We start from the raw sequence: 27,500 nt of genomic DNA, 5'->3' as shown, positions 1-27,500 counted from the left end.
GGGCACCAGCCCAGGGAAGGGGAAATCCCAAGACACGACCGGGCCGCCGGGGAAACAAGCGCAGGATCCCACCACCCCCACACGTGGGGGCGGCCCCGCGACGCCCAGGACGCCGGCCGGCCTCAGCCAACCCTCGGCGGTTCCTCCCAACACCCCGGCCCCGCCGCCGGGACTCACGCGCAGCAGGCTAACCCCCACTCCAGAGGGCAGCCCCTTCCGCTCGCTCACTCGTCCGTCTGTCTCTCTGGTCTGTCCGTCCAGCACCCACATCATCCTGCTTCGTCTGGCTCGCCCCCAGGCCTCGCGGCCCGGGGAAACGCTCCCGAGCGAGGCGGCCCGACCCGTAGCCCACGCACCGCCACCGGTGGCTGCGGCTCGGGACCGGGACAGGTGGGGTGGCTCCTCGCGGCGGGGAGACGACGGGGGGCGAAGTCGGGGTGGACCGCCTTGCCCCTCCCCCCACGGCACGCACCGGGGAGGCAAAGCCCGCGCGCACACACACGCGCGCTCGCACGGCCCCGCGCCAGACGCCGGGCCCGGCCCGGCAGAACCCTCCCCCGACTCGGAGGGGGGAGGCGCGGGCCACAGCAGGCAAAGAGCAGCACACGGCCCCACCGCGGGGCCGGCGCAACCCACACGCCAAAGCGGCGGGGCCCTGCCCACACGCTGCGGCAGTCGCTCCCCGTGGCGACTGCACGCTCTGGATGGAGGAGCGGCGGCTGGGGGTTGTCCGGTACCCCCCCCAAGGCTCCCCTCTCAGGTCGCTAGAGAAGGCTTTCTCACCGAGGGCGCATCGCCCCCTACCCAGCGGGGGCCCCCTTCAGGCCTACGGAAGTCCGCCGAGGTGGACGTCAGCGCTCGGCTGGGCAGGAGGGGCCTGCGGCAAGGGTAAGCAGCGGGCCGAAAAGCGAGCGTTCGCGGTCGGGACCGGGGAAAGCCCGTGCCGCCTCGCGAGGAGACGCACCCAAGACCGCGTGGGGACGAGACAGGCGCCCGCCCCCACCGGCACATCACCCGGCCCCACCACGTTCGCTCCCACGCCCGGGCGCGAGCCCCGCAGAGGGGGGACCCACCCGGCGTGCGCCCGGCCACGTCAGTCCCCCCCGGTACAGGGTGAGGACGACGACCAGGAGGCGGCCCCGGCCCCACCGAGGGTGGGGAGCGGCCACGCCTCGCTTACCGTCTCGACCCCTCCCCCCCACTGCTCAAGAGAGTGGCTCGGGACACACGACCACCGCAGGGGTTACCCGAGAGGACTCGCTGGGGACGGGAAGCGATGCCACCGCTCGGCCTCGGGCACCTGAGGGACAACCTGGAGCGCTCCAGGGGCACCACAGAGGGCCAAGGCGAGACACGCTCGCACCCCGGCGAGGGGATACGTGGCGTGGCGGCGGGGGCAGCCCTCCCCCCCCGCGGGGGAGGGCCGCTCGCGAGACAAGACGCCGAGCAGGCGAGGAGGCGAGAGGTGTCTGCCGCGTCACAAGACCCCGGCCCCGCCGACACCACGAGGCACGGGAGACCGAGGTCGGGCCGGAGTCCGCACCCCTTCCTTGCCCCCGCCACCCACGGGCGGTGGAGGAGAGGCGAGGGGCCCGCAGGCAGAACGAGAAGAGAGGCCACGTTCACCATGAACGTCCCGTCCCTCGTCTGGCGCGGCTTAGGCCCGGCCCGGGAGAGCATGACGTCACCACATCGGTCAGGTGAGCGAGCGAGCGAGCGAGCCATGGGGCAGGGAAGCCCCAGAGCCAGAGGGGAGGGCCCGGCGAGGACAACCACCAGAGGAGGGCCTGCTTCAGCCTCGCCAGGCGCCACCCACTCCTCGTTCCTCTACGAGGAGAGTGGCCAACGACCCCAGGCGGAGAATGCCTGACACGCGGCACGGAGCCTGTGAGGGTGGGGTCGTGCCGGCCACCACCGGGTGCCTGCGGCAGGGAGCGCACGGGGTAAAAGACCCACGCCGCCAGCTCACCCCACCGCCCTCGGGCCACCAGAGACCGGAGGCGGCACCACGGGCCACGTCAGCCGGACGCACACACGAGAGCCGGCGCGCAGGCCCGAGCGGGCGGCTCAAGTGTCAGAAGCAGAGTCGGCTTCTACCAGGCCAGGGCTCACGCAGAGACAAAGCCCAAGAGCCCCACACGCGTCCGGAGACCCAACACTCGGTGACAGACACCGAGAAAGACCGTGTCAGCACCTATCTGCTGGCAGAAAATGCCCAACACGACAGAAAAAATGACAGCGCCCGGAAACGGGTCGGGTCCACGATTTGCAGGGGGGGCCCCGGGACCTCGGTCCGGCCACCTGCCCCCAGCCCTACCCCCATAAATGGCAGCCCCGAAGCTCTCGGGGGCCATCTGATCGACCGGGGGGGGGAGGGGGAGGGGTTGAGGAGGAGGAGGAGGAGGAGGAGGAGGAGGAGGAGGAGGAGGAGGAGGAGGAGGAGGAGGAGGAGGAGGAGGAGGAGGAGCAGTGGGAATGGGAAGGGACGAGAGGGAGACGGGATCGGGCCGGGGACGCCCTGCCCGTTTCTCGCCCGCGTGGTCGGGGACTCGGGGAGATGCCACAGAGGCGCCTCCGAGGAGAGGGCCCCCCACGAGGGACCGCTCCCGAGCACCGGGCCGGGGAAAGCCTGCCTCCCCCACATCCCTCGCAGGACGCCCCCGTGCCGGTCCCCGAGTCCGGATGAAGTCTCGGTCCCTCAAATGCCACCGGAACCCACGCGGGCAGACTTACGGGCCGGGGGGCGCCCTCCCTGGCCTCCCGCGCCAACAGGGGCCGGCCCAGCCACGTCTCCGGGTCCATCGGGACTCAGAAAACATTTCATCCAAGGAGGCGCCTCCGACGACCGGGAACCCCAGCGCGCCCGTCCCCGGCCTCACCGCACTGGGCCCGGGCCGCTCCTCGCCTCGGGACCAGTCGTCCAAGGGACACAGACGAGGGCCGGACCACCTAGCCGCCGGCGGCCCGGGCGCGGGACACCCCGTCCCTTTCCCCCGCGGCGGCACGGCGCAGGCCGTGTCCGATCGGCTCGGGTCGGTCCCCGCGGCTGCAGGGGCACAGGCGGATGCTGGTCGACCAGGCCAGGCCACACGGCTTCCCCCTACACACGAGATCCCGGGAGCGCGGCGACAGCCACCCCCTCATCAGCCTGCGAGTCCAATCTGCGCCGAGAGCAGGACGCGCCCGCGGCTCAGCGCCACGGGGACTGTCACCGCCGGTGTCGCCAGCCTCCCCGAAGTCTGCCTCGGGCCCCGCCGCCGAGCCCCATCCCTTGCCGAGGTCGCCGACGCTCGGGAGAAGAGGGACGATCTCAAGAGCGGCAGCCAGATGGCGCCCGACAGCCGTCGCCAACGTCCCCGGAACCGATCCCGACCGCCGGCCGCCCAAACGCCCGAGCCCGTCCCGGGCTGAGGCGCCGGGCGGCCGGCCGGCGCGACCCCGTGGCGTCCGCCTCGGAGCCCGCTCACCCTCGTCACGGCACGGCACGGCACGGCGGCATGAGGAGACGCGACGCGACGCGACGCGACCCACCCCGGCAGCAGATCAGGGCGGGGAGGACGGAGGGAGCCGGGGTTTGGCAAGACACGGCCGGCCGGGCGGGCGGCTGCCGCGAAGGGGACGCGCTCCCCACGCGATTCCCCGGGCGGGGGAGATCACACGGACACGCCGGCGGGTGGCCCAGAGCGACCAGGACGAGATCCCGGGTTCCCGGCGGCGGGGGGGTGGGGTCGGTGGGAAGGGGAGGAGGGAAACAGGGAGGGAAGGCGGGGGCTGGCAAACCGAAACCAGGCGAGCGCTCCGAGAACAACGCAGGAATCGGCTTTGGAGTCCGTCCTCTCGAATGCAGGAGGTCTTTTGAAAGCAGACAGGCAAAGCCCAGAAGCTAGAAAAGAAAGGATGAAGACCGTCAACCCCATCGAAGTGGAAAGAAAAATCGATCTCGGCACAGATCGCGACAAAGCCCAAAGACAACAAATGGGCGCGTGGGGAAAACGCACTCGCGGTCGGTCGTGAGAACACGGACGTCAGCACGGCTGACCACAACCACAGGGAGGAGGAGGAAAAACAAAAAAATGCGGGCGGCGGTTGGGGGGGGGGGGGCGAGTCGATAGCCACCCGCTCGGTAAATCGAGGTTCAGTGCATCTACACAGAACAACACTGTGCATGGGCATCCGCGTGTCTGTGTGTGCATGTGTGCCCGTGTCTGTGTCTGTGTGTGTGTGTCGGTGTGTGTGTTTGACACACAGTCACACGTGGACAGGGAAACTGTAGCCCCATGTGGAAAAAAAAAAAAACATGAAAACAAACGACAAAACCCACCACCAAAGGGAAATCAAGTTGTAGAACTTACTCTGGGGTTTTAACAAAAAACAACAACAACAACAACAAACAAACAAACAAACAAAAATGTAGAAAAAGCACCACCACAGCCCATCAGGGGTTCCTCTCCTAAACAGTCCAAGAACTCGGTCAACTCCACCTCCTAGAAGCCAACAAACCAATGATGAAACACGGGCAGGAGACCCAAACTGACTTTTTCAGTTTAAAAGGAAAAAAAAATTATTTTGTATCCAAATGGGGAAGGGGCGGGGGCGGGGGAGGATGGTGTGTAGAACTCAGCGGCAGAGTGCCTGTCCAGCACGCGCAAGGTCCAGGGTTCGACCTTCAGGACCTCCGTTCAAGCAAATAAGGAAGTCGGTGAGTCAGGCAATCACTAAGTCAGGCAACAAACCAGCAAAAGAAACGAATTACCTCCCCTCCCCGAATAAGCAAACAACAACCAAAAACAACAACAGCAACAAGAACAACAACAAAAAAAAAGCCTAAATAAATAAATATATGTAAATAAGTAAGCAAGTAAATAAATAAATAAGTAAGCAAAAACAATTTAAAAAGGGGGAAAACGCACGCATTTCTGTTTTTAAGAGATATCCAGACAGGCCCAGAACCTGGAATCACGACAGCAAGTTCCAAAAACAAGCAGAAAGTGCCTGCTTCTGACGGAACATGTGATAGAGACCACCGTTCGATGGGGCCGGGTGGGCGGGCTGGCGGGCGGACACAGAGCTATGGACTCATACCTGACAGAATCCGCTCTCCGACAGAAGACAGAAGGCAACACGGAACAGGGGTTGGCAGTGGGGGCGAGGGGGAGAGGGCAAAACGGAGGTGGAGGAAAGCCATTAGGGAATACAGGACAGAAGTCCCTCAAAACATCCCACAGGAAACTCCTGGAAGACCCGGCAGTTCCACTAAGGGCCCGCGGATGGACGAATGGACAGTGTCACGTGGTCTGGAGAGACCTACACCTTGAGGGGATGATGTTAACCAAGTGACCTAAGTCCAAGAGGGATGTTGTCACTTCGAGGCAGAATCCCCAAGACAATACGCAGGAACACATGCAAGGACGCTGAAACAGACTCATGGATACCAAGAAGGATCAATGAGTGCAATGGGTGAGGGAGAGGAATAAGTACAAGCTTCCAGTTATCTCCAATTATTAAATACATTAATCACGGGATGTCATGGACAGCAGGGCGAGTCGAGTCAATCCATACTATTGTCATGACGCTGTCCGGTGACGGATCCGTAACCAGACTCATCGCGGTGATCATCGTGGAACATGGAAGAATCCCGAATCGCTATGTTGGACACGTGAAAACTGACATCCTATTGTCAGGTCAATTATGAGAGAGAGTAGGAGAGAGAGAGAGAGAGAGAGAGAGAGGGGGGGGGGGAGGGAGGGAGGGAGGGAGGGAGGGAGGGAGAGAGAGAGAGAGAGAGAGAAAATTCTCACTGTCTTCCCAAAAAAAAAAAAAAAGAGTTCAAAAAGAGTTCAGTGAGATAAAGAGTGGATGTAGGTGAGGGCAATAGGTGGAGGAGCTGAAAACCACGACGGCGACACATGTGCAGCATCCCACACGGTGGCAGTGTGGTCCTATGCATGCTCAGCCGTCTCCTAGCCACCTCCAAGTTGACATCCAGGGTCATCCTTTTAGGTTTCGTGGCTGCACTTTCGTCTGTCTCGGGCAATACTCTCTCTTGATTTTCCATGGGGGAAGGGAGGTGGGGTGGCCGGGCGGGCCACACCACGACACACCGCGTCGTGCGTGACCTGGATAACAGATACACACCCGTCCACCACCCACGGGCTCCGAAATCTGTCACTGGTCACAACGCACACTTCCTCGGTCCTTTACGGAGCGATGGCGGACCGAACAGGCAGCGGCCAACTTTGCCGTGCACACAATGAGACTTCATCCCTCGTGGAAACAAACTGATGACGAGACAGCGTGGTCAGGGGGCGGGTGTCCTTTCAGGAAGACACAGTCATTGAAAGTCCTGCGCACGGGAACTGGGCCAAGGGAGATCTCCATCACCCTGCCCAACCCCGATCCAAATTCTCATTCGGGCAGCTAAGGGTCAAGGTCAAAGTTTCTTTCTTCCCGGGGCGGGGGCGGGGGGGGGTCCTTTTGGGCCTCGATGGTTGTTCAGCTGGAGAGATCACCCTTGGGCTGCACATACATTTCGGGGTGGTCCATAGGGCTCCACGACTGTCCCGCCACCAGGCAGGTGGTTCCACCTGATGAAACCGGTCTGGTCTTTCGTTCCAGGAAGACAAAGGTCCGTGGCCGAAGCCAACGAGAAACCCCGGGTGTGAGTCCGGAGCGCCACCACTCAGGAAGATGTCTAGGCGTCGGGCTCGAAGAGGCTCGGGCGGCCTGAAAAACGCATGCGGGTTCAGGTCCACTTTCCAAGCGGCCTCCACAGCAATGGGCAGGAGGAGGGTCTCGAGAGGGGGCACGGCAGTGATCTCTCTCCAGCAGATGTCCAGCTGCTCAGTCCGGCTCGGCGGGGCTTCAGGGAAAGGGCGGCTTTGGTTCTCGAGGATGCCAAGTCCAAAGCGGGAGAACCATGGGCAACGGGAGTCGGAAGAGCGTTGGCCAACTATCGGAGAAAACTCGAAGCACGCGTGACGTGGCCCAGCGTATCAGTGGAAGGCGGGGCGGGGTGGGGAGGGGGAGGGTGGCGGGAAGCACGCAAAGATGATGACACAGAACCGCATTCTCATCTCTATCACGCTGTACGAGAGTTTCCACTGAGACATGCTCCCCTTCCCCTGGTCTCTCCAAGGACGCGCATTTCTACCAAAAATCACCCCCATTCAGACTTGTCAGCTGGCCAGATCAGCATGCTTCCACGAAATTCGGCCTGAAGATGGACAGACGTCCATTAAGCATAGCCATCGCCCCTAGAGGCTCTCGGACACCCGCTCTGCTGGAACGTTTCCTAAGGACGGCAGACGAAGATGGTCTCCACATGCTTTCCAGGAGACGTTCCTCAGAACGAGACCGTGACTATTCCGGAGACCGTGACTATACCGAAGCAAGCCCGAATCGGTCACAGCAAATGTTCACGAGGAAGTCACGGTGAACCATCTGGGACACCAGTCTTTCCCAACCGGTCCACGTACGGACACGATTTGGTCCTAGCCAGAAACAGACACTTTCTCCTCACAGCATCCTTTTATTTTATTTTATTTTATTTTATTTTATTTTATTTTATTTTATTTTATTTTACTTGTATGTATATATGTATGTATGCACATACGTATGTATGTATGTACGTACGTACGTATGTAAGTAAGTAAGTATGTATGTATTCCGGTCTGTCTGTCTGTCTGTCTGTCTGTCGGTCCATCCGTCCTCCGAAGGTATACCAGTCATGTCGGCCAACACACTGACAGATCTCGAGTCTTTCCTATCAGAAGGATATCAAAGCACGTCCCCTTCGACTCATGGAGCCAGGAACGAACGCTTCCGTATCTCATCTTCTTTGGAAACGATCTAAACATTCCAGGGATGTCGCCAGACGCTCCAGTTGCAAGGGACCAAAAACTACGTGGAGGAGGCACCAATTTTTCAGAGACGGGCCGCCTCCGCCCCCCCCCCCCCAACACACACACTACCCCCCAGGACTGCTTGGGATGTGAACACTTCCTGAGACTTGAGACCGAGCCAGCCATCGCTCCCAGACTCTTTATTTTATTTTATTTTATTTTATTTTATTTTATTTTACTTTATTTTATTTTATTTTTCTGGCTGACACATTTCATGACAGAGGTAACCCACAGGAACTTCAAGGATTCGGGGTAAACCTAGGGAGGCAAAAAGTTTCACCTCGAACGCTGCTCGTCACAATCAAGACATGGCTCTTTTCACGAGACCAATCCCTTGACATTTGGTTTTCTGGATGGAAGGATCTGTCCTAGATCATGTCAACCTGAAGGAAAACATTTGGGTTCCTGCCTGTTCGCATTCCCTGCCTGCATGTTCCCTTGAAAACCAGTTCCATAGAGCTCTTTCGTGAATGAACTCTGGCAAGTGTATCTGGAGGGAGAAACACGTCAGGCCTACAAGCCGGGGACGTACACACGTGCCTACATGCATACATGGGACTGGGCCCTTTCCAGATCCTTGGACGGCAGTACCATAGAAATGAGGATGGCTTCCACAAGACTCTCAGGCAAGCCAAGCTCTGTTGCGAAAGCGATAGCTTGTGCACAAAGGAGAAGGTGGCATGACGGGAGGGGGGGAAGGGGAGCACCAGCTCCCTGAGCAGCAGGGGCCACTTGCTTTTCTACCTAAAGGAAGGGCTTTGTCTCAGGATCACTGATCACTTCCACAAATCATCCAATATCTTGGATCGGCCGCAGGCGCCTCCAGGGTGCAGAGCCATCGCCCCAGGCTCTGTGGGGAATAGAGAAGACTTCCGTGAGGGGAAAGAAATGCATGAGAATTTTCTGCAAGAAAGCTCAGGAACACATCATGTAAACATGGAGAGTTGAGCTTCCTGTCTTGTGACAACTAGGTCTGCTGGGTCATGTCACAGAGAGCAAGCGAATCCTTTATTCCCCTGAGCCTTTTTCTTTTTCTTTCTCTTTCTTTCTTTGTTCTTTTTTCCCTTTAGAGTGTGTGTGTGTGTGTGTGTGTGTGTGTGTGTGTGTGTGTGTGTGTCTGTCTGTCTGTCTGTCTGTCTGTGTGTGTCTGTGTATGTCTCTGAAACTCAGGTAATGCCCTGTCTCATACAGACGAGACCAGCAGATCGACATGACCAGAGACTTTGTAGCTTTCATTTAAAAACTATAGGTCACTCATGAGTCGGGTAGGACGGGTGCTGCGTCCAGCGCAGTTCGGGACCGTGTCTGAGGACGGGCGACGCAAGAATTAAGAAACAAAGAGACAAAGTAAAGAGCAAAAATGAGACCAGGGGACTCAAGGTCTCGTGGATCTAGAGTGCCAAAAGCCTGGTCGACATCCTGTTTATTGGGAGTCTACGGCTCAGGGGGGAAAAAAAAAAAAAAAAAAGATATGCGATCAAAGAGGTGGGGCTTTAGATATTTCATACCAGAAGCACGAAGTTCTGCTTGCTGGCTAACTGATTCATTTCAGGCCTAACCCTTCCAGGAACAATCACCCTCCTCCGGGGATGCAAAATTTCTAAGTGTATATCCTGTGATTGCCTCTGGGACATCTCGAGATAGCAAATATTTCCCCGGGGTTAAACCGCAGGCTTTCCTGCCAGAACCAAGTTCTGTTAATGGCTGATCTGGCTTCCCATGACCGTCCATTGTTTTACCCTAAGGAAATATCTGCCATCCTTTGTGCCCTCACGGTCAATCTCAGGATTGCCCCTCACACAATTTCTTTAGCATCATGCATGTTCTAGGTCATCTACTGTGTAAAACATGAAAACAAAGCAAGCGTGTGCATTTTTAAGCAAGTTAAGTGTGAATGTAAGATTTTAAGCTCATGGAAATGTTGGTGCAGCTTGGTTTCTAGTTGCTTGTTTTCCAGCAGCTTGTTTCCCAGCAGACGCGTAGGACACTAGAGAACCCACTCACTTAGAAAGAACCGATGGGACGGGTAAGGTTTTTCGGTTCGGAGGGTGAAAGCTTTTAAACTCTGCGTGGAAAAAAAGACGTTTCAGATGTATATTTCTCCTTAAGAAGGCTGCGAATTAGAGTTTCGACGAGGGAGCCCTCGCAGCAGTGTGCACGTTTAAAAAGGCCTCCGCGTGCCCCCCCCCCTTTTTTTTGTTTCTTCCATTTGGTTTCAGGTTCTACCTGATTCAGCCCCCTGGCCTCAGTCTCAGGCCATTGTGGGCTATGTAGACGTTTCTGACGTTGTCGAGACGGACAAGATAAGGACGGTTCCCCCAGAGAACAGGGCCGCTGCTTCTATGAGATCAAAAAGCTGACCTGCTCATCCAGCTCTATGTTTAGGAATTTGCTCCTTTCCGGGAAAGCGTAGAGCTCTGCGGTAGAGTGCGTGCTCAGCATGCACAGGGCCTTGGGCTCAGTCCCCACTACCACCACTGAAAACGTAGAATAAATCTAAATAATTACTTAAAACGTAGATAAAGACACCTAACGACCCGTCCCCCCTCCGAAAAGATAAAAACTTTTTGTTAAAAAAAAAATCTGTTTTTTAAATGAAAAAGACAGGAGGAGGAAGAGGACGAGGACGAGGATGAGGAGGAGAAATTAGCTTCTTTCCAACAAGGAGATTTCCAGGTCAAATGGAGAGCCAAATATTTCTATGTTCTAAGACTTCAGCTTTCCACGTATCCTGGTGTCAAAACGTCTGCACGGGTAAAGATTGTTCATCATTCTGTGACTATGCACTTCCTGCATTTTGGAGTGTTCATCTGTCCTTTCTCTTAGGAATAGATGATCATCATAAACAGCAGTTCTGTTGATTAAACCCCCTTTTAAAATATCGTTGTTTCATGTTCACTAAAGTTACCTAATAATCACTTCACAATCTATGGAAGTCAAATCATTGTGCTGTACACCTGAAACTGATAGAGGGCTGTATGTCAAACCTATCTCAATAAAACTGAAAAAAGAAAAGAAGAAGAAGAAGAAAAGAAAAGTCGGCTCGGGGCATCCGATAAAGGCCCTCTTTCTGAGCGCACAAGTCAACCTCGGGCCGATTCACCCTGACCCTGAAGAAGGGCAAAAATCACCCTCCACTCTATCTCCCGTTAGGTCCCGGACACTAGCCAGAGTTCCCCCTCCCTCAACCCCCACCCCGTTCTTGCGTCACACTGTGTGGGCTCAGGCACACAACCTATCGGTTTCCTTGAGCGTGTGGAATGAATATCGCCCGAAGGGAATTTCCTGTGTTGTCGTTTAAATAAGCTGACGTGTTAATCAGTGCTACGGAGGGACACATTCCCTTTGACCTGATCAACCAGAATGACATCCCAGGACCCAGGAATGTACAATATCATGGATTTGAAAGTATCTTAGAATTCAGAAATCATGGTGATGTGGGTCTGATGACCTAGCTGGCTCCATACAAACCAAGAGATGAAGGTGCCCAACGTTTTCACTCGATGCTGCCTAAGTTCTTGACAGTCACTTTAAAAAAGGAAAAGGAAAATTTGGATGGCACGCTTAGTTTTGATAATGCCCTCTGACTGCATGGTGAAACGCAAGGAAAAGCCGTGACGCTCGCCCACGGTATAGAGAGAAACGCAGAACCGTGTTTCTGGTAGCCTTCTTCACCGCTGCGCCAAGGCGGGAGCGACGGCTACCTCATGCAAAGGAGGAGAGGACGGGTATCTCGGCCCCGTCACACAATGCCAGGCAGAAGAAACCTTCTCTGATGAGACATAAGCGTGTCAAAGCGCATCCCTGCGTCGAAGGCTTCGGTTTCCCGGGGAAGGGGGTCGAGCCGAGGGACCCAGGCCCCCACGTCAGTCAGTCAGTCTTTCACTGGATTCACTGGCCTCGCTCTTACCCCTCAGCAATGGCCGCTCAGATTGCTCACGGGTGTCTTTCCCTTCTGGCTTTAGGAAGGACTTTAAACTTCGGCTGAGGGGCAGACACCCAGAAGGGTTCTTTCAGTTCACCCCATCTTAGGGAATGCCATACCCAACACGTTGGTTTTCATCCCATCGTGGGCCTACCTACCGGAGAGTTTTGCTGCTTAAAAGTCCCCTGTGCTCCACCTATTCATCAACAACCCCCCCCGCCACAACACACACACACACACACACACACACACACACACACACACACGCACGCGCGCACACTCACACACACACACAGAGAGAGAGAGAGAGAGAGAGAGAGAGAGAGAGAGAGAGAGAGAGAGAGACACAACCTTCACCCCCCCACACACACACACAACCCCACTCATCTTTTCACCCTCTCTGGGCTTTTGCCCTTTTGAGAATGAACGTCATCCAGAGCCGGTACCCTACAGGATGCCACCTTTTCAGATTGGCTCCTTTCAGGGAGTCATGTGCACGCAGAAACTGCCCCGCCTGTCTCCCACAGGTCTCTCGGCTCCACGGGCCCCTGGTTTCCTTTTTAGAGCCAAATCATATGCCGTGGCACGGACCTAGCCCGGGCTACGTGTCCCTTCACCTCTTGAAGGACGCGTCTGTCTCGGTCGCCTCCACGGTTCCGGCGGTGATGAAGCAAGCCCCTCCACCCCCCACCCCCACCCCCACCCCCACCCCCACCCCGCCCGCCATCCAGGTCCGTCCGTCAGCGTTCAGGTTTCCGCGTGGACGGAGCCCCGAGGGCTAGGCCTCAGGGTGAGGGTGGTATGGCGGGTGGCGGGTGGCGGGTGGCACACTGAAGGGTCCGAAATCCGGAGGATGCCGGCAAGGAAGGTCGCCAGGTCAAAGCCTTCCTTCCCTCCCTCCGTCTCCTTAGGGTGGATGGCTGGGCCCATGAATTCAGAGAGGACACGAGACACATGGTGTGAACCGAGATTCCCAAGCCAGGAGACCTGGTGGAGGGTAAAGAAACGAGCTTATTGGGGGGGGGGGGGCCGGGGGGTATGGGGGGGTTCTTAGGACTGCAGCCCAGGAGACACAGATGCAAGAAAGAAGCACTGGAAGTGTGTGTCACCAGACTACCCCACGGGGCAAGTGGAGAAGGGGAAACGAAAGAAAACACCACAAGAGCAAGGCGGGAACTTTGAAACGACAAGGCTGCAGCTAGCAGCTGCTGGCAGATTTGTTTTTGAAACCGGTTGGTGGCGCCCTTGAGCTCGATACAGTTCTGACCACTCATGCCCCCCCTCCCCCCATGGATGCCGGTGTCGGGACCCAGGGGAGGCCACCCCAAACATGTATGTGCCTCCGTGGCACACGGATAGGTTAGAAATGAGAGTGACCGAAGAAGCCGAGGGGCCAGCAGACGCAAGAGGGACCGACCGGACCCTCAGACTCTTCTTTCTGTCTCCCTGAAAGCGGGAAATCAATCACTTCCGTGGAGGGTGCCCTCCCTGCATCTGGACTTAGGAAATCACCCTGATCTCCCACTGAGAGCCTTCAGGCCCCGGAAGCCTAGAGAAACCAACCAACCAACCAACCAACCTCGTGACTTCTTTCAGGGGCTTCCCCCCAAAAACCCAAACTCTGTCTCGATTCTTCACGGACGGGTCACCCAAAACCAAAGTCTCTCAGCCCGGTCCATTTCGCACAAAGGGCTGATTTCTTGTCCTAAAACGGAGAAAAGCTGCCTGCTTCGGGGACACATGAGTGCTTGAATGAAAGACAGGAGGTTCCCTGTCGCTCCTGCTCAACGATCCGTCTGGGGTCCATTTTTGGATCAGTCCAGCCCAGAGGACTCAAGATGTGTAGAGGGAGGGGACAACGTGCCCCTCCCCGAAACAAGACTATGTCTGCAACCAAGTTCCTCCCACTGGCCGTCCAGCTCCATTTTGGATGACTGAATCCTGGTTCACCTCATTTGGCTGTTTTGTTTTGTTTTGTTTCGTTGTGTTTGTTCTTGTTTTTGTTTTTTGATTAATAGACTTTATTTCCTAGAGCAGTTTCAGGCTCACAGCAGAATTGAGCAGAAAATACAGAGAGTTCTCACACAGCCCTCCCCACCCACACATATATCCTCCCCTCCCCTCAACATCCCTCATCAGTGTGGCCTATTTGGTCAAACTGATGGTCCGACATGGACACGTTATTATCAATCAAAGTCCATAGTTTACATGACGGTTCACTCTTGATGTCGTACGTTCTATGGGTTTTGACAAATGTATCATGACATGTAGCCACCACTATGGTATCCGACGGAATAATCTCATCGCCTTAAAAAATCCCACACGCTGTATCTGTTCATTCCTCCTTCCCTCCCTCTCCCCAAACCCCTGGATACCACGATCTTTTTATTGTTTCTAGAGCTTTGCCTTTTCCAGGATGTCCTTTGGTTGGAATTGTCCAGTTGGTAACATTTTCAGACCGGTTTCTTTGATTTAGTAAGATGTCTTCTAAGTTTCTTCCATGTCTTTCATGGCTTGATAGCTAATTTCCTTGTCTTTCTTTCTTTTTTATTCATTTATTTATTTTTTAATTTTTTACTGCACACATATTTTTTAATTTACATATACGTACTGTTCATTGTTTCCAGGAAGGTTTAGCGCTTTAGCTTTTTAAACTTACATAGTTATCAAAGGAATAAAGCCAACCGCAAAATAAGAATGAATTCAAAAAGATGCACACACCCTGCTATTAACAGCAACATCATTTATAATGGCCAAGATACGGAAGCATCCTAAGTGCACATCAATATTTGAATAGATAAAGAAGAGGGGACACACACACACACACACACACACACACACACACACACACATACACACACGGAATGGAATACAATTCACCCGTAATAAAGAAGGATATTTTGCCATTTGTGGCCTTTCCTTTCCTTTTTTTTTTTTTTTTTTTCCCCTCCTCCACTTTAAAAACCAGAATTTTATAACTGGGATAAACACTTCCATTGCGTCAAAAAACAGTAAAATGACTAGAAATAAACTTAATCGAGGAGGTTACCTATACTCCAGAATCTGAAATGACACAAAGAAATGGAAAGCTGTCTTGTGCTCTTGCATTGGAAGAATCAATACTATCAAAATGGCCACACTACCCAAAGCAATCCGCAAGTTCCATGCAACCCCTGTCAAAATACTCACGACATTCCTCACAGAACTAGAACAAACAATTTCAAAATTTATAAGGAACAACGGAAGACCCTAAACAGGCAAAGCCATCTTTTGTAGGTCTCCTCTCTCTCTCTCTCTCCCTCTCTCTCTCTCTCTTTCTCTCTCTCCCCCCTCCCTCCCTCCCTTTCTCTGTCATCTTTTTGTTCTCTTTTCTTAGGGTTTGATGACTTGAGACGATCCTTTAACATTCCTTGTAAAGCCGGCTTGATGGTGCTGAAATCTTGTAGCTTTCGTTTATCTGTGAAGCTTTTGATTTCTCCCTCAAATCTGAACGAGAGCCTTGCTGAATAGAGTATTCTTGGCTGTCAGTTTTCCCCTTTCATCACTTTAAATATGTTGTGCCACCCACTTCTGGCCTGTAGAGTTTCTGCTGAAAAATCAGCTGATAACCTTACGGGAGTTCCCTCCTTGTATGTTATTTGTTGCTTTTCTCTCGCTCATTTTAATATTTTCTCCTTACCCTTAATTTTGGTCAATTTGATGATGATGTGTCTCGGTGTGTTCCCGTATGGTACTCTCGGCACTTCCACCTCATTTGGTTATTTAAAGGATCTTCAGTCTGTTCAATTCATAGGAGAGAACTTCCACACGTATTTCTTCTCAGTTTTATGAAACAAAGAAGGACCCAGAAAACTGGCAAAACATAAATGCTCTTCTATTGGGTTGAGCAAAGACAGGCCCTGGCCGGGGAGGGGGGGGTGCTGGAGGGTCGGGGGGGGCAGTGTAGAGAAGGATATAGATCAGCGTTAGAGTGCCTGCTTAGCATGCATGATGTCCTGGGTTCAATCCCCAGAACCACCGTTAAAATAAATAAATTACCTAATCAAACCCATGCCCCTCCCGCCCAAAATAGAAGGAGAAAAGAGTGAGAGACAGAGACAGAGACAGAGACAGACCATCGGGAAAAGTAGCTGCACTAATACTTCCAAGAAACAGGACAACATAAAGATAATGGAAGAAATGCTGGATAGTGAACAGCCACGGGTGGTTGGCACAGACCCATAGCTTCTGGGGTCACTAAAGAAAAAGAATATGAGAATCATACGGATCAGGAGATTGGGTCTGAATTTTGTGCCGTTTGACTTGTGCCAGTTACAAACGTCATGCACAAGAAAGATGACAGGCTACTTTATTGTCTGAAATGAGATACTTGAAAGTGAAAAGAGGTGCTATACAATCGTGCCTGGACTGGGATTTTTCTAAGGGAGCCCAAACCCTTTACAATATATATCATGTTTTCAAAAATGAATATCATTCCTGGACAACACTTCAGCAATTTTTTTCTGTGTTATCAGTAAACATTTTTAAAAACATCAGTAATAAAGGAAGAGGGAGAGAGAAAGAGAGAGAGAGAGAACAGGAGTAACTATACGCGCGCGTGCGTGCATGCGTGTGTGTGTGTGTGTGTGTGTGTCTGTGTGTGTGTGTGTGTGTGTGTGTGTGTGTGTTGAGGTGGGGGCCTAAAAGAGGATGAGGATTCTTTTCATCGAGGTCTGTTTGTACAGAATTCTCTCCTTCTCCGCTTTACACTGTGAAGGAAAAGCCCAGATGGGCTAACAAGCTAAGTTACAAATCTAAGTGTAACAAGTGTCGGATTCCTGATCTGAGGTCTGCTGGGCTAACTCGTAAATCTAAATTAATAAGTGTCGGTTTGCTGATTCCCTATTCATGCTTTGCTAGCCAGCTGGATTTTCAAAGAGACATATCTGGCCTTGAAATGTCGGTTTGCCGCCTCACTGCCTCTACTCTTGTGATAATGTTGTTGCTAAAGCTATCGCGTGCCTATTGGCCGAATACCCCAAGCTTGTACTTAACCCTATAAAACCTCACGTGCACGTCTTGGGGGTGCTCAGGGCTTAGGAGCAGAAGCCCCTCTGAGCCCGCCGGCGTAAGAAATCTGAGTACTCCAACCCTCCGAGTGGTGCTTGTTTCTTGGCTGGCCTGTCGTTTCCAAAACAGCACCATTGACACTAAGAACGTCACTCTCGTTCCGGCATAAAGAAGACATCTGGGGAGGGTGGGGTCGGGGGTGGGGTGTAGATCTACGTTATGTCCTGATTCCAGGAAGGAAAGGGGCCAGGGTCAGCGTGCCCTTCTTTCTGGGGTATCTGTCTGTTCGCTTTTGGTGTTCGGCTGGTTTGGTTATTTCGGCTTTCTGTTTGGTTCCTTTCACAGATCCAGTGGCTCAAAGCAGCATTCTGATTTTCTTTTCTCCTGGGGTTTGGCTTTTGATAGGTAGAGGGACAGGGCCCACGCAGGGGTGGGGGTGGGGGTGGGGGTGGGGGTCACTGCGGCAGAGAAAGGGAGGCGGCTATGGTGAAATCATCGAGCTGAGGGGATTTCTACGAGAGGGACTCTCCGAAGTGAATGGGGTCCAAGGAGATCATCAGGGTTTCTGTGTGCTCGGTTGGTTTTGTTCGTGCGTGTGTTTGTTTTTTCTGGACGAGGCCAAAGAACTCCTCGGGTGGAGGTGCGTGTCCGAAGGGTCTGACAGGATGGGAGGATGCGGGGCGAGTCAGTCCATGTGCCCAGAAAGAGAGAGAACCTGTCATAGCTGAGACTCAGGCCTTTTTTGGACCTAGGCCCAGAGAGCAGTTCGGCTCCGAGCATTCACGGAGAAGTTCGTCGCCACCTCAGTCGTGTCCCCCACCCCCGCCCTCCCCCGCGCCTCGGCCCCCAGTGAAGGAGGAATCATGAAGTGGCCGCACTTAGGCTAAGCCAATTTTTGGCTTTATGCTTACTGCTTGCTTTTAGAACGATCAGCAAACTCGACTGACCAGACACCGCTCCCAGCCCCAGGCCCACTGTTCAAAGCAGCTAAAGTTGTCGATTCTAACTGTTTGATTGGACCTTCCTCTGATCGTTCAAATTGACAATCATGTTTGACGTCTGAGTCTTTCCCCAGGAAGGGAGTCACGGGAGGATAAGCTCAGGAGAACGACCAGCCCCCCTCCCACCCCCCCACCCCGAGTTCCTCCGTGGCGCTGGTGCCGCCGGGTGAGTCTGACCAGAGAAAGAAGGTCACGGGCTGATGACCTACTAGACCACCAGGAGGTCCCATGTTACCAGACACTCATCCAGATTTAGGAGGAAGTTGTATCAGAGACCCTTGTTGATCATGAGCACCTTTTATGCTCCCGCCTGTTGTGATTCCCTTTCATGCTCCAACCTGTTCGTCCACAGAAGCATGAAACCCCAACCCCAAGACGGGTTCACAGTTTGGAAGGCACTAGCCTGCTGTGAGTCCCCTTTGCCCAGCAAAGCAATCAAGCTGCCTCTTTTCTTCTAAACTCTAAGACCCTGTCTCTGGGTTATTTGGCTCGTCAGGGACGGGGTTGGGGAGGGCGATCTTTCGGCAACACCCGCACAAGTTTCCCTGAGTGGCAGGAACCAGCGTGGCCCTCAGGCCTCAGCCCCGCAGGCAGGCAGGCAGGCAGGCAGGCAGGCAGGCAGGCAGGCAGGCAGAGCTGGAGCGACCGTTGGTCCCGCCCCCGCCCGCGCACCCCCCCCCGCCCCCCGCCGCTGCTTCCGCCGCCGCCGCCGCCGCCGCCGCCGCCGCCGCCGCCGCCGCCGCCGCCACTGCCGCCGCCGCCCAGGCCTCCTCCACCGATCGGTCCCAAATCGGGTCCTAAATCGACTGGACTGTCTCCTGGAAGCGGGGGCGGGGACGTCAGGAGGATCCATTCGGCAGGGCCTCTTTCAATCGCTTCATTCAAATGCAGAAAGCTCTGTGCTCAGGTCAGAGCCTTTGACTTGGCCTCCGGCTCCTCTCCGTTGAACGGCTTTTGTTTTTTGGTTTCAATTTCCCCACCCTTAGGCCACCCCGTCCCAACTGCACGGAGGGAGGCGGGAGGGAGGGGGGAGAATCTCGCCTGGTCTCAGGCCAAAGGAGTCCCCTCCTTTTCCTAACCTGGGTAAACCCCACTAAACCGTTTGAGAATCATGGAAGGGCATGGAAGCAGACCTCTGACTTGATAGATTCCTCTGGGATGGGAGACTTTAAAAAAAAAAAAAATTCTTTTTCCCCTGCTTGAAGGGAGGCAGAAAGGAGGGACAGAGTGTTCCTCTTGCCTCGGGCAGTTCTTTCTTTGTTTGTTTCTTTCTTTTGTTAAATCATGCTTTTTTTTTTTTTTTCCTTTTTTTCCTTCCAGTTTTATTGAGACACAGTTGACATACAGCAGTGTATACTTTGGGGGGCGGGCGGGGAGAGGAATTCGATTTTATGCATTTATTTTTGACCGGAGGTACTGGGGATTTAACCCAAGACCTTGTGCTTGCTTGCTAAGCACACACTCTACCACTGACCTATACCCTCCCCCTTGGCCACTTGTGAAGTCCCTTTCATTCAGCATAATCCATCGGGCACTTGCATTTTGGGGCAGCCTACTCTGGACCCCAACATTTCCCTATTCTGTAACTTCCCTGGAAGTTTTACACATTAAAAGCTGGGCTGTTGACTGTGCGTGTGCGTGTGCGTCCGTGCGTGCGTGCGTGCGTGCGGTCTGGGGGCAGGAGGGAGGGAATGGTTTCCTAGGGGGCCTGCGTTTCATGGACCCAGTTTCTTAGTTCTGAGAACAGGTCTGTTCAAGGAAACAGTTGTAGTATCTCGTCTCAGGAGGCGGTGGTGTCGATGGGCTTCTGAAGCTAGGCCTAGGGAGCAAGCAGTCAGGTATCGCCTAAGAGGCACTTGTGTGGACAACCAAAGTACAGCACAAAGGTGAATCGTCGGAGCAGATGAGAAACCAGATTCAGGGCCGGGAGTAGGGGGTCAGTCTGGTAGGAGATTTCCACACATCGGGGTCATCGAAACGGCTCGAGCAGTTTGAAATGCCTCTGATGATGTCCTGGGGTGTTCGGCTCAACTCTCTGAGCGGCTCCCCCGAAAACAGGCCCGAGGATGGTTTCCACAGGAGCTGTTGTGGCCATTTCTCTGACGTTTACCTCCCGTTGTCCAGCTTCCGTCTGCAGGGCTTCAGGAGACGGAGCGTTTTCGTACTCAATGATGCCAAGGCAAAAGGGTGAGAGAAAATGGGAAACATTCGTGGAGAGGGTCCTAGGCAGATAGTGGAGGCAACTAGAAGACCTTCAGTCTCCGGGCTGGCTTTCAGGTTGAGACAAAAACCCTAAGGAAAGCGCTTGCTGCCACAGCACATAGACTAACATGGGAACCATCCAGAGAAGATCAGCACGGCCCCTGAACGTGGGCGACACACGCCCATGCGTGAAGCGTTCCATAGTTTTAGTGAAGTCAGTCACCCAGGGAAAGACAGATATCCTATGCCATCACTTCTAGGTGGGATCTGAAAGTAAGTCAAGACACCCATCCATACATAAATAACTCCATTTTAAAAAGACTCCGAGGAACCTATTTACAAAACAGAAACAGACTGGACTCGCAGACATGGAAAAGAAACCGATGGTTAACACAGGGGACAGGGTAGGGTGGAGGAACGGGGTAAGGCGGAGGGATAAATCAGGAGTTTGGGATTAGCAGATATAAACCACCCTATACAAACTAGGTACACAAGTAGGTCCTACTGTCTAGCACAGGGAACTATGTTCAATAGCTTGTAATAACCTATCCTGAAAAAGTATACGTGTGTGTGTGTGTGTGTGTGTGTGTGTGTGTGTGTGTGTGTGTGTGAATAAGTGAATCACTATGCCGTACGTCATAAATGAACACAACATTGTAAGTCAACTATACTTCCATTGACAGAGAGTTCCTACAATAAGCAGGCAGACAGACCGACAGACCGTCAGACAGACAGGCAGGCAGACAGACAGACAGACACACACACACACACACTGTCTGTCTGTCTGTCTGTCTGTCTCTCTCTCTCTCTCTCTCTCTCTCTCTCTCTCTCTCTTTCTCTGTCTGTCTGTCTATCTGTCTGTCTCTCTTCTAAGGGTGGAGAAGAGTTTGCTGAGCTATTTCGGGGGCCCTCTCATCCTAGTTCCTATCTCCAAGTTGGTTCAAAGTCCAAAAGGCCGTCAAGCACTTAGTCAGATAGGTCCCTCGAAGAATACCTCCCACATCACGATGACAGACTTCTTAGGCCAGCCGAGAAGGTCCTTCAGTTCTGTGCCCATCTTGGCTCTAAGTTGATGTCAGTCCTCCAGGATCCAAGAAAGCCACGTTGGAAAACAAGTGGTGATTTTGATGGGACAGAAGATCAGTCATTTGGGGGGCGAAGGGTGGGGTAGGGAGAGATACCAGCCTGTCTGTCTGTTTTCATCCAGTGTGGGAGCCTTCCCAAAGAGATAACTCGAGAAGAGAGAAACGGGGAGTTGACAAAGAACACGTGCGGTGGCGTGCCCTCCCCCCACCCCAGGAGAAGGCCAAGCCAGAAGTCCCTCCGGATGGCGGGCTCTGGACTCCGGCTTCCAGGGGAAGCGATATTTTTTCCTCCCCATTTCAGGCCCGGAAGAAGAGGGAGAGGCAGAGTGTCCTTCTCGGGCATCCGTTGTTTCTGAAGCACGCTTGTTGCCGAAAGATCGGCCCCCGTCCCCGATGAGCCCAAGAATCCAGAGACAAGGCCTTGGAGCTTAGAAGAAAAGAGGTCATTTTATCGCTCTGCCGGGCAAAGGGGATTCACAGCAGGCTAGCGTCTTCAAAACTGTGTACCCACCTTGGGGATGGAGTGGGTGGGGTGGTTCTAGAGCCATAGCTCAAACAATCAAGCATCGATCACCATCCACAGAATCGTTTTCTCATCAGAAGACTCAGCATGGTGTCACGATGCCTCCCAGGTGACCCATTCTATAGAGGCTGGCGGTTAGATCTCATTATCTCATAAGCACTCAAGGTGTGGCCTTCTTGGTCACTCAGGCTATTTTGTCAGGTCAGTAGTCCCGTGACCGACCGACCTTCTCCTCGGAGAAGGACTCAGAGACCCAGCACGATGATGACTTGCAATGACTGAAATACAGTAGAAACAGTAAGATCGATAGCTTCCAGTTTCAACAACGGGCCTGGAACCGTGAGCAGCAACCGGTCAGTCAGAAGAGTCGACCGTTTTAAGGGCGAGCATAAGAAACCGAATGACACCCCCCCCCAAGCAAATGAATGAAGTGAATGACCTAATGATCCTCCCCTCCTCTCCCCTCTCCCCCCCCCCCCCCGCCCAAAAACGAAGCAATCCGTTAGCCTAATTCCGGCCATTTTATTCATCCTCCTTCACCCTGAAGCCCCAGTCAGCCACGTGCCACAGTGGTCTGTTTTCTGGTTTCCTCCACCACCCCAACCCCCACCAACGACCACCCCGCCACATCCCCCCATGCCCAACCACCACCCCAAGCGCGGGACTGGACGGGGGTGGTGGGGGCTGAGGGTGGCGGCGATGGCGGCTTGAGGTGAGGGTGGGGAGTGTTCCGCCCAGATCGTATAGGAAGCTCAAACACAGCTGCAGTACGAGACGAGATGGTAGATTTCTGTGAGTCCTCCCTCCTCTTAAAATCCTTCCTAAGGAGGAGACAGACAGAAAGAGAAACATCACCCTCACTCCCAACGCCTCCTGTGCCCTCGTTGCACCCCAAAACAACAACAAGAAAAACAAAAACAAACACAACCACAAATAACTCGCTTGTCCCTGGGGAAGAAGGTTTCGATGGCATGGGGATATCATTCTAAACTTCATTCCCTCTTCATCACATTTCATGAAACCGATTGCAATCTATGAGGCCCTGTGAAGGTAGGGTTGGGGGGTTAGGGAGGAGGGAGGGAAGGGAAGGGGGGGAGAGGGAGAGAGAGAGAGAGAGAGAGAGAGAGAGAGAGAGAGAGAGAGCGAGCGCGAGAGCGAGCAGAGGAGAGGAGGGATAAAAAGGGGAGAGGACAGGAAAGGAGAGGAGGGAAAAGAGGGGAGGGAAGGGGAAGTGAGAGGAGGCGAGGGGAGAGGAGAGGAGTGGAGGGGAGGGGGAGAAGAGAGGAGCGGAGGGGTGAGGGGGGGAAGGGAGGGGAGAACAGGGAAGAGGAGAGGAGGGGAGAGGAGAGGAAAGAGAGACAAGGGAGACAGACAGAAAGGCACACACACACACACACACACACACAGAATAGCGAAATGGAGAGAGAGACAGAGAGAGAGAGACAGACAGACAGACAGACACGGATCTAGGTCAGGGAGACTACACATGGGTATTCTTCTGAGTGATTTTATGTGTTTTCTCAATCGCCACCTATGGAGATAAAAGTCGCTCCCATAAGATGAAGGGAGTCCTTCTGCCACTGCCCCCGGCCCCGCCCTCCAGCACCGCTTGTGTTTGTCAGGGATTCCAAGCCAAAGCACGTGGAGGAGTGGGAGAGCTTCCTGGCGGCCCAAGGGGGGAGGAAAGTCCGGGCAGCATGAGAGAGGTAGTTGGCACGGGGAAGCTGGAGGCAGGCTGACGAGAAGATGGGTGAGGGGGCAGGGAGGAGGGTTTCCCAAGTTGGAGCGCCAAGACGAGGGAGGGGAGCCGTCGGTGGTCGCGTTCTGACCCCGACCCCGACCCAGACTGGAGCGGATCCCTGAAAGGAGGCGGTTCGGGCTCTCCGGCCGAGAACGCCCCTCTCTTCCTCTTTGTGCAGAAACACCTTCCGCGGACCGAGAAAGTCCATCCCGAGACCCTCGTCGGAAGAGTCCTTTCCAGACCCATCACGATCCTCCTGGGCCAAGGGGTCCAGGGGTATGGGGCGGGGCCTCCATTCGATCCGTCTTCCGTCCGTCCATCCATCCGCAAGATCTTGAATATCCATGTAGGATTCCGGATGGTAGCAGTTTTCCAGGGTAAGACCTCTCCTGGCAGATTCGACCCCTAGGTCGTACCGCGCAGCACAGGGCACTAGATTCAGTCCCTCGGGACGAGGGTTCCTGAAAAAGACCAGGAAAAAGAAGAACACAATCACTGTGGTGTGCACCAGCCAGAAACCAGCACAACCTCGTCACTCTAACAGACTTGCCAAAGGCGGGGTGAGGAGAGAAAGTCATAGGATGGCTACCATCCCTCCCACCCCCACCCCACACGCCAAGCCCCCCAGCCCATCGTCATCCCTGCTCCCCTCCCCCTCCCCCTCCCCTCCATCGACGCCCGCCTCCCGCTTGTACCCCACTCCTCTGAACCCAGCACCACCCACCTCGGCCTGGACGTGCTCGGCTCGGCTCGGCTCGGCTCGGCTCGGCCCGGCCCGGCCCGGCCCGGCCCGGCCCGGCCCGGCCGTCCGGCCGACTTCTTCGCAGTGTCTAAAATAGCGCCCGGCCGACAGGCAGGTGGCACACGGCACCCGGCAGGGGAGCGAGCGGGACGGTTCGGGATCTCTGGGCGGCGGGGACACGCGGCCGGACAACCAGGAGCACGGACGGCCTGGCGTGCGTTTCTCCGCTCGGGGGGCCTCGACCAGGGACTGTGGTACGGGGAACGGGGACACACACACACACACACACACACCCACCCCTTCACCCCCACCCCCACCCCCACCTCTGACAGCTTTCATTTGTTTTCGGCCGACCGTCCCTCGATGAGGTACAAGTGCCGGGGCTGGGGCTGGGGCTGGGGGGTGGAGTTCCTCCCTCCACAACGACCCCACACGGGCTCTGTTCCAGTCACCCGAGTCCTCTTCCAAGTGAGACCACAGGCCTCCATCACCCGGCGTGAGCACTCGGGGGAAAAAGTCACCATCCTCATCGCTCCGCTCCACCTCTACACGTGAAGAACAGTTCCCAGCCCACGCCACTCAACCCCACCCCAGGCCCCGATGCCACCCACCGCAGTGGAGAGAAACGAGACGAATCCACAGACGTCCATCCATCCGATGAAGAAACGGACGGCCCCATTCCAAGGAAGCATAGATATCTAGTCAGGAGATTCATCGAGTACTATGGAGGCGGTGGGAAAGGGGGGGAGGGGTGTTGCGGTGGGGAGGGCCTAGAGATCCAGCAGTACAGCTCGTGCTTAGCATGCAAAAAATAAAGGCCCAGGGTTCAATCCCCAGCACCTACTCTTCAAAAATAACCCGCGGAGAAGCAAGACGGCGGAGTAGAAGGACACTCGTAGCTCACCCTCTCCCACAAATACACCAAAACTCACATCGACGGACCCACTCGGCCAATCGGAGCACCTGCGGAACTCCGACAGAACACCGCCCTCTTCGAAAGACAAAGACGCCCAAAATCTGGTAGGAGAAAAGGAGAAAAGAAAGAGTAAAAAGCAAAACAGTGCGGGAGGGACCGGTCCCGCGGGGAGGGAGCGGCAGAGGAGGAATAGGGCTCGTTCGCCAAAACTGCCCCTCTCCAACGGAGAGGCCGACGGGACGGAGGGGGCGCCCCCGAGCCTCAGATCTACCCAGAGCACCCCTTGACCGACCGATCCAAGTGAAACGGGCACAGAGGGTCCCCGCGACACCCAGCCCGAGTCGCAGGCCGGCAGCCAGGGGCCGGGACAGGCCGCACGAGCCGGGCGGAGGACCAGGGCGGCGGCCGGGAGGGGATACAGAGCAGAACAACCCGCCCCCCCCCCGCCCCCCCCCCCCCGTCCATGACGGGAAAAGAAAGGCAAAGCAACACGGCCGGTGTGCCCTGGGGGGAGGGGCGCCGTAGCCTCCGTCTCCTCAGATCCGCGGCGCCATCACCGGCGCTTCTCGCGAGAAGAGAGGCGGGACGCAGCCACAGCCGCCATAGCCTCTGGCGTGCAGCATGCGGGCGGGGGCGGGGCCGAGACTCGAATCCGCACCCGGGGGCTCCGCAGCCTTCTAGGCAGGACTGAGATTCGTTTACAGCCCGAGGCAGATAGGATATTTCTGCCCCGGTACCTCAGAGAACTCGCGCCACCATGACTAAGAAGGAGCCGAGTTTGGGGACGCAGCTAGGGGCGGGGCGGTTCCACGGTCTTCCCCGAGCCCACCTACGGAGAGGAGCGCCGCCGACCCGAGTCGGAGCACACAGCCGCACAGAGCAGCGGAACGACCGGGGCCGGGAGAGGGCGGGCGGCCAGCCAGCCACCCTCCTTCCCGGGAGGAACGCAGCATCCGACCGCGGTGCCGGGAACACGTCCTTCCCCCACCCCCCTTTTTTTTTCCTTTTCCTTTCTCTTTTTTAATCTCTCTTCTATCGGTTTTACCTTCTGTTACCTTTTTAACCTTGACTTTTGAACAGTCGTCTACGTTGACGGTTTTAATCCCTTTTAAATGTTTCCTTGAAAATCTTTTTATTCTTCTTATTTTTAAACATCCACCCCCTTTCCTTTTTCTCTTCTCTTGGTTTAGATCTCCTGTTATTGATTATTTACAGGTTTCAGATATCGTTTCTCGATTTTTTTTTCTCCTTTTTATTAAGGTTATTAAAAGACGTCTCCACTCGATCGCTCTTCTGCTTCCACTTACTCTTCTATTATTGATTACACAGTGTCTTCAAACCTTTTCTTTCTCCCTCCTTTTCAAATCCTGTGTTTTATCTCTTGTTAAAATCTGTTCTATTTCCGATTACCTTTTAAAAATTTACTTTTGAAACAATTGTGTTTTATTTTCTGATCTTTTCTATTTTTTAAAGGCTTTTAGAAGACGTCTCAACTCGATCGCTCTTCTGCTTCCACTTGCTCTTCTATTATTGCTTGTACACTGTTTTCAAACCTTTTTTTCCTCCATTCTTTTAAAATCCGGCTCCCCCACCCCCCTCCCCCTCCCACCGTCTCTGTCTCTGTCTCTCTCTCTCCCCCTATCCCCCTCTCCGTCTCCCTCTATCTCCCTCTCCCTCTCTCTCTCTCTCTGTCTCTCTCTCTCTGTCTCTCTCTCTCTGTCTCTCTCTCTCTGTCTCTCTCTCTCTCTCTCTCTCTCTCTCTCTCTCTCTCTCTCCCCCCTCTCCCCCCCTTTTAAAGTTTTATTCCTCTATAGGCTTTAGATAAATACCTAAACTCCTTAAGGACCACAATAGATAACTGATACTCCTTAAGCCACAGTGCCAGAGAGATAGGAGCAGCATGAGGAAGCAGAGGAACCACTCCCAATGAAAAGAGCCAGAGAAATTCCCTGAAAGCACGATCCACAAAATAGACACGGATGGCCTGCTAGATCAAGATTTCAAAAAAGGAGAGATCCAAGTACCGAAGGAACTCCAAGTGATAGTGTTTAGATGTATACTGTACGTCAAAAACGAAATCGAAGCTCTAAAGAAGAGTCAAGGAGAACTGGTCAGCTCATTGGCTGACATGAGAAGTGGTCTAAAGGCTGTCCAAAGGAGGCTAGATCACGCCGAGGAGCGAATAAGTGGCCCAGAAGACAGGACAACAGAAAGAACCCAATCAGAACAGCTGAGAGAAAAACAAATAAAGAACAACGAAAACAATCTCAGGGACCTACGGGACCATCGAAAGCGTGCCCATCTACGCACAATAGGGGTTCCAGAAGGGGAAGGAAGAAGCAAGGGGGTCGAAAAGGTATTTGAAGAAAGCATGACTGACAATTTCCCAGCTCTAAGGAAGGAATCCGATATCCA

At 54.5% G+C, this 27,500-nt stretch overlaps 1 non-coding gene across 1 annotated transcript; it reads left to right on the top strand.

Annotated features, from left to right (window-relative positions):
* Positions 1-20,177: 20,177 nt before the first annotated feature.
* Positions 20,178-20,286, top strand: LOC140692277 (U6 spliceosomal RNA). Its single transcript, XR_012067847.1, has one exon. It is a non-coding gene; the product is annotated as a U6 spliceosomal RNA (small nuclear RNA).
* The last annotated feature ends 7,214 nt before the right edge of the window (positions 20,287-27,500 follow it).

This window comes from Vicugna pacos, unplaced genomic scaffold (assembly GCF_048564905.1).
Source record: "Vicugna pacos unplaced genomic scaffold, VicPac4 SAC-SAT, whole genome shotgun sequence".
In the NCBI taxonomy this organism is placed as follows: domain Eukaryota; kingdom Metazoa; phylum Chordata; class Mammalia; order Artiodactyla; family Camelidae; genus Vicugna; species Vicugna pacos.
The sequence above is the reverse complement of the archived record's forward strand: the minus strand, read 5'-3'. Positions and strand labels throughout refer to the sequence as shown.